At 34.4% G+C, this 8,066-nt stretch overlaps 1 long non-coding RNA gene across 1 annotated transcript; it reads right to left on the reverse strand.

The window, feature by feature from the left end:
* Positions 1-5,244: 5,244 nt before the first annotated feature.
* On the reverse strand, positions 5,245-7,500 carry LOC120268773. Its single transcript, XR_005539016.1, has 2 exons — positions 7,146-7,500; positions 5,245-5,859 (listed from the first exon to the last, which is right to left on the reverse strand). It is a non-coding gene; the product is annotated as an uncharacterized LOC120268773 (long non-coding RNA).
* Positions 7,501-8,066: the final 566 nt, after the last annotated feature.

Raw genomic sequence — 8,066 nt, forward strand, 5'->3', positions numbered from 1 at the left:
CCCTAGGATCTTATCTTTGTATTGATTTACTTTATGCTTTCTATTAAATCCGAGTTTAATTGAGTTTCAATCTTGTTTTCTCATTGCTTGCATATCGTATTAACCCTTGTGGTTGATTTGTATTGCATGATTTGTTGCCTTGGTGAGAAAGAGGTCTCCATTTGGGTTAGAACTCCAAGATTAAAGAGGGTTGAGAAGGTGAGTTATGAGATAGTGGAGTGTCCCCTTTCTCCTCCGATTAGTAAATCCTATCTCCGTATTCTCTAGGCTTCATGCAACCATATTTGGTGTGAGGCATGAGATTAAGAGATTTCTCCTCTGAAACCTCATAAGGGACTAGTATCAGTGGCCTGGAGGCATGGCTAATTGTTCTTGGATTACATGGGTTGGTTTAACTTGGTTTAGAAACATATAGTAAGTCTTGCACTTCATGTTAGATCCTAGGGGGAGCATTGCCCGAGTACCTCATCTTCATTGATTGAGACTTCTCTCATTTCTACTTTTTCTTTGCTTGCTTGTGGCATTCATAATATTGTGATTAAGTTCACTTCACCATAATCTTGATTCGACTACATAACTGAGAAGTGGTTACTACTAATACTTCCGTTCCCTATGGATTTAACTACCCGATTCATTGGGTACTTTATTACTTCGACACCCATGCACTTACGATACACGAATACAAGAGGTGTGTCAGAGATCATAGCCATCAAGTTTACCTTGCCGGCATGCGTGGAAGCTTTATTTGGGGTTTCTATGATGATTCTCTAATGAGATGACTGAGAAGGGGGTTTCCATACTTTTCTATGTTTCCTTCCGTGTCTTATATCTTGGATGCTTGCCCTCAATTATTGGAGAGCTAATTTGCCCTCCATTAATGGAGAAGGGTGTTTACTTATTGATATTGGTTGTTGGATCTTCATGATTTAATTGTTTTCATTATTGCAATCCATTCTATTTAAATCTAATCATGTGTTTGAATACTTGATTATTAATGAGGTGAAAGCCGAACCAACATACTTGTTGTGCTTTGTGACGAGAAGAAATTCCCATCTAGCATAGACATGATTTGATTGGAGGGAATTGTGAGTAAGCCTAGGTATAGAGTATTTTGGAGACTCGTCTTCCTCAATTCTCCCAAGTAAGTTAATGATATATTCGTGCTCTTGGCAATCATATGGAGTAGATTTTAGGAGAAATCGTATCTTTACTCTGTATTCGGATTAGAGATATTCTCTCTTCACAAGGGAGATTATCTACTCAAGAGATCATTACTAGCTCACAGTGAGCTTCATAGAGTATTAATGCGATTGTGTGGATGTCTGTATTAGCTCTACATCGATTCAGTAACTCTTCACCCTCGAAAGGAGTGTATAGTATAATTCTTGAAACCTCTCAGTTCAAATAGATTGCATACCTAGACAACCTTTGTCATGTACTTCATAACCCTAGAAGGATACTATGCCCGGACATCATTTCTTCCCTTGATTTCTCTCCTACTTTATTTTCGTATTGCTTGTTTTTATTCACTTTTGTTCACACACACATCATTTGATCGATTATGCTAATTTCAGAAATAGGACTATTACTAATATTATCTTTCTTCTCTGTGGATGGACACTCTGCTTTACGCACATTATTATTACGCGATCGGCACGTACACTTGTGTCCCTATCAACCGATAACATGATAAGCACAACAATAACCCCCCATACCATGCAAGAGTTAGAACCTGGCACCGAGGAATGGGTAATTGGGTGATAACTTCAGCCTAAAGTAAGAGAACTATGTTGATTCCTCTTACACTTAAGAGGATATGTATGCAAGTTAATTTGATTAATCAACAAATTAAGTGCAAGTAATGATATTATAGTTTTTATTTTAAATTATTTAAATGTTACTATCTTATGTGTGTATATATTTATTTTATTTTTTATTCATGGAAGTGCACTAATTTAAAAAAAAAACATAAAAGAAAAGAAAAGAATTGAGCTCCTGTGGTGACAAACAACAAATTAGTTGAAAATATAAATACATAAAAAATTCTTAATATATATAATTACATGTCATTTTTATTTTTATTGATATAAAAAAAGAACAAAGTCCAAAAAGCAATCAAATTATGCAAGTTTTTTCTTTTTTTTCTTTTTTTTCATCTGCCCTATCTCTCCTTTTCTCTTAATTTTTTTTAATAAATATATATAAATGTACCTCATTTTTTTTTTAAAATAAAAAAGAGTGAGACATCTTTTCTCCCATCTCTCATGCTTTTTCTTCTTGGTTTGTTTGCTTGTGAGGTATATTTTGGGCATGGGTTTGTTTGTTTCTATTCTATTTTGCTTTCTCTATGTGTGTATGGGGGAGTGAGTGATGAGCATGGGTGAGATTAGCAAGGAGATGAAGATACAAGAGCTAAAGCTAGGGAAGCTTTTATAGAAAAATGATAAATCTCAAAGTGAAACTCTTCATCAATGGTTCCTTTATGTTGATTTTCTCTCTAGTGACCATCTCTCTCTTTTTCTTTATTTTCATTTATTTTATACTTTTAAAAATTTTCGTGGATTTGTGTGGTAAATTTTGGGCATGGATTAGTTTGTTCTCTTTCTATTTTGCTTTTTCTATGTGTGTGTGGGGTGTAAGTGATGAGCATGGGTGAGATTAACAAGAAAGAGATGAAGATATAAGAGCTAAGCTCACAAAGCTCTTTTTCCTTTTTTTTTTATTTTTTTTATTTTTTTGAAAAAGAAGGTAAATCTTGAAGTGAAGATCTTCATCAATGGTTCTTTTGTTGACTATCTCTCTCTTTTTCTTTATTTTCAGTTATTTTATTTTTTAATAATTTTTATGGATTTTTAAAATTTCCTCCTGATTTTTTTTTGTCAAAATTTATAATTTGATAAGTGCAAAGCCAGTAGCATGAGGCTTTGAGTTAATTTTCAGTGATTTTCAAAGGATTTAAAAATTTTGTCTTAATTTTTTGAATTTTACTTTAAATTTTTTATATTTATCAGCTATTATTTTCAAATTATATGGTATAATTCTTTTTTATTTAAATCGGCAGGCCGCCCTGTGAACCGGCTGGTTTTGGCCCAACCCGCCGGTGACAGAGATGGCCCAAGCTAGGTTCGGGTCACCAAAAGGTGACTCGTAACCCGTCGGGTCTATGGGACCAACTCGGCCCGTCGGTCCAGCACTGTTTGTTGAGGCCGGTTAATGCCCACTTCTATGTGTGAAGCGTGGATCTAAAACTAGAAATGCATGCCCCACTCTGCGGGTCCCACACATGATATACCGCCACGACAACCCAATGGAGGTCAAACACCTGCCTCAACCCCAGATCACCGTAAGGCTAACCTGTTAACTATAGAACTACTATAAGATCTGAGGAAAAACTCAACAATACAAATACATGACAACTTCAAATGTATACCCAAACAGGATAATATGAGTTATGCAAACATGTATAACCACGTCCTAGAATACAAGATCACAACAAGAATTACATAATAACAAATATATCTCAACCTTGAAGTATGGTTTCTCAGACAACATTTGAATAATACCAACATACATGAATACACAAGGAAGGAAAATATACACAAATGAACCAAGACAATATACTAATGGATCCCACACCCTACGTGCCAAGGACTAGAACATACATACACAAACTTAAAGTAATTTCATTGAACCAGAATTCTACCAAGCACCTCGCATCCGCACCACTGTGCTGAACTGACACTTGGGAAGAGGAAAGAGGGGCTGAGTAACTTGGTTACTCATTGAGGGGATTAGCATTGAACTATACAATCATACACTTCCAAAAATAAAGATAAACAATATAACAATAACATGTTTAAAAAAAATTACATATGCACAAAATAAAGAAAAATAATGAATGTTGCGTAACATTCAGTTTCTCAAAGAACAATGTATGTCGGCAAAACTAGTTTTACACTATCAATTGATCAGTGCCAGGTTACAATGCAAATCAACATCATTTTTGGTCTAAACAACTCAAGAGATCTACATTTAAAGAAAACATGAAATAACATACTAAAATCATTTTCTTTCCAAATTTTAAAAAGAATCAAGAAATTTCATAACACAAAGTTTAATAATCCTAACATGTTAAATGTTTTAAGAGTTCAACAATAACAATAACAAAAATATCATAAGTAACAAGTATGAAACAAGAATTCAAGTTTGCGTAAATAATGTACACTAAGAGAACCGTTTTAAATATCAATGGTATAAAAACCAATTTCAAACCCAAAACTCATCCATTCTTTTAAAATAACTCCACAAATCAGGGTTTTAAGAAATAATTAAATCAATAATTGGACAACATAATAAATAGCCTCCAAAACCTTATAGCTCATACATGATTAAATAGAAATACAATGTAAAAAAAAATACTATAAATAACAAGAATTTAAGCTTTCCTCAATGAAAAGCACAATAACAACCTTTTGAATTCATCAAGGAAACCAAACCAAGTCTAAAATTCTAAAATCATACATTTTCTTTCAATAACTCAACAATTCGAAAATGTTTAGGAAAATAAATAAGTAAATAACTAAATAAATCAAAAGTTGATAGTATCACAAATAGCCTCAAAAGCCCTCCATCAATAACTCGTGGCCTCGGTTAGGTTAGGAGCCACCAAGATGCGCATCTCTTGGTGTTGGTCGTTGGGGAACCCGTGTGGTGACTCCGGGTACCTAACCCTGCACAACTTTCAGGCTCTCTACGCGCCCCCTGAAATGGTGACACCACATCTGAGTCTCTCCACGCCACCCCTAACTAGGTCGGCCTGTGGAAACTCTAACCCTTACTGCAGTAAGTATTGGGGATCCCCCATGCCACCATCAAAACATATAAATAACAATCCAGCCCGTAGGCTCAGTATATACATCAACATAATAGCATAATTTCTCATCAAAATATCACAAGCTTTCACGTATACAACTTTCACTCCAATAGTGGGTAAGCTATTCAAAACATCTCAATTTGGACATCTTTTCACCAAATAAACATCATTTTGAAAAATAATCCTTGAGTACAATTTTCAAGCATAACATCAACAATAACACAAAGTGTGTTGCATAAATAGTTTGCATAAACTCATTTAATATCATGACAAGAGTCTCAAATTTCATGAAAACATACAAAAAACCAGGCCCCCTTGGGCAAGGCTAGCTCGAGCCAGCAGCCTGTAAATGACTAAATAACAACTAGACATCAAGAGGAACAAGTTATCTATTCAACTCCAACTGAGAAAACTCTTCTACAATTCTTTAAAATTCATACAAGAGAGAAGACTTCTAAGAAAAACAGAAAAACATGAAAACATTAAACTAAAACATCAGTAATTTAAATAGACTAAAACTTTGGTAACCAAAATAAAATTGACTAGATGACTAAGCTAGACACGTGCAACAACCTGGTGCATCAAAACAGCTTATCAATCTTGCCTCAAACTTAAAACACAACTCTTTGATTGATCAGATCTTGGCCACACGATCATAATCCAACCCCGATGCTTGACTTTAACCCCGATGCTAGACTTTCTCTTCTGTCTCAAACTTATGCACTCTCTTTGATCTTCAAAATCCTGACCGTTCTTCACAAACACAATCCGAGCTCTCTCCATTTGCCTCAAACTTATACTAAACTTCTTGATGGATTAGATCACATCCATTTAAACTTTCCCTCTTAAGCTTCAATTGCAACAACGAACTTCCAAATACTTGTAATGGCCATTATACCCCTTGATCATAATCTATTGACACCAGGATAACCTGTAACTCAAAACAGACTTCACAGCTAGTGGTGGAACAACGAACTTTCAAATACCTGTAATAACCATTATACACCCTTGATCATAATCTATTGCCCTCATCCCCTCTATCAATAAGTCCTAGTTCCGTCCCTGCTTGTAAGTATCTTTGAATAAACTCAGTCATGATCCAAAAATTGTTTTCAAATACCTTAGAAAACATTTTGAGAACTTTTAACAATGTTAACTCATCACTTAAATGAAATGTAAAACTGTTCTTATCTTAAATTCACAACTTTTCACATAAACCATCCTCATTCCAATAGTGAGTAATTTGCACATAACAAATCAAATAAACTCTATGCCAATCATGAAAAATTCCTTTTCTTCTAGGAAGAATCATTTTCAATAATTCCTTGAAGATGGATTTTAAGAACTAAGTTTTTGAACACAAATAACATACTAGCAAATATTCTAAATATCTCATTTAAAAATCAACCCATAATTTCAAAAGAGTGAGTCAATTCATCATACATCTCTAAAGAAATCTTTTTCATTAAGAAAACATCATATAAGAGCAACCTTTGAAAGTATACTTCAAGTATAACATCATTACAATGAAATTCAACTTAGTTTGCACAACTCATTTAGTCATCATAACAAGGACATCAAGTTTTCTTGAAAATATACACTTTGAAACATATGATCCAAAATGTAGGGTTTCCAATCACAAATAACATATACTTTGCAAATACTTTTGAAATAATTTAAATTATAAATCATCATAGTTTCTAAACTCCATAGAAAATATTTCGGGAGTTTTAGCAACAATAAATTATCATTCGACAGCAAGGGCAACATAAGCATAAGAAAACATCCATGATTTATAGTCCATAATTTAGTAAATCCCACTCAAAAAATTGCCAAGTTAAAACCCCTCGGTGTTACTTCTCCACCGGCTCTTTTCATTTGCTTGAAGTCTCACCTCCAAGAAGCAATTAAACAACTAGCACAAGCAACAAGCATCAACAACGTAACCAAGTTGAATGAAGATGCTCAAAATTTGAGAGATGATTACTTCTAGGGTTTTCTAAACACTTTATCTAGAAGAACCTACAAGAATGAAACTCTCACAACCCTCAAAACTAACAATAAAAGTAAAAGAAAGCCCAACGTGGTTCGGTTCTACAGTAAATCTAACCTAGGAGATGAAAGATCTCTCTCAATCTTTCACCAAATCAAGGTTTTACAACTTTAAAATTCTTCTAAACTTTAAACCCAAACAAAACTCAAGATTTTCCACCATAAACCCAAAGGAATCTGGTAAAAAGAGCAAGGAGAAGAACTAGAAAAAGGAACTCACCTCCAAGTTCACCAAACCCTAAGGAAGCTTTTCATCAAGAGAGAAGGAGAAAGATCTCCACTTCTTTCCTTTCTTGGAGGCCAAAGATGATGAGTTTATAGAGGAGAAATGAAGGCTGAAGAGGAGAAGGAAGAAGGAGAGAAAAAAGGGGCTCAAGAAGACCCTAGATGGTCCAAGAAGTGCCTTAAATAGGCCCCAACCCGTGGGCTGCTCACGGGTTGGCTTACGGCCACAAGGGAGGCTGTGAGACCTCTTTGGAAGGCTTCATGGGCTCTCTTTCCCGCAAGGGAGATCGTCAAGCCTCTTTGGATGCCCTCACAGGCTCTCTTGCCCGCAAGGGGGGCCGTAAAGCCCCTAAAACAGCCCCTTGTGAGCACCCAAGTTCCCGCAAGGCTTGGACCTTGCTTTTGCCCCTTTTTTTATACTTTTTAAAGACCTCAACTAAGGTCCTAACACAAGAGGACACTCAAAGGAAGTTAAAAACAAAAGTTACACTCAAGAAACAAAACACAAGAGAAGTAGCAAAATGGTGAACTTCCACATGAAATGTCCATTATGCTTATAGAATCATTATCTTATACATAGTTATAATTTTTTTTTATTTTTTTATCATTTGCCCCATTAAAATTAATATATAAATATATAATAAACTTTTCCACAGTGAGTAAAAATTCTGGATTCGTCTCCATGAAATGAACCTCACTATTAGATTTTTTTTTGTCAATTTTATATCTTTTAAATTTTGAAATATTAATTTTAATATTTTTTTAGTTTTGTAATTGGCAACAATAGGGGTATACAATAGTTGGGGATATTTTTTATTTTTATTTTATGTTTGTTTATGGAGAAAGATAACTTGTGCATTTATAACATTTATAAGTCAAAGATTAATAAAGAGAATTTTGAATGCAACCCGCTATC

This window comes from Dioscorea cayenensis, chromosome 9, assembly GCF_009730915.1.
Source record: "Dioscorea cayenensis subsp. rotundata cultivar TDr96_F1 chromosome 9, TDr96_F1_v2_PseudoChromosome.rev07_lg8_w22 25.fasta, whole genome shotgun sequence".
NCBI lineage: Eukaryota > Viridiplantae > Streptophyta > Magnoliopsida > Dioscoreales > Dioscoreaceae > Dioscorea > Dioscorea cayenensis.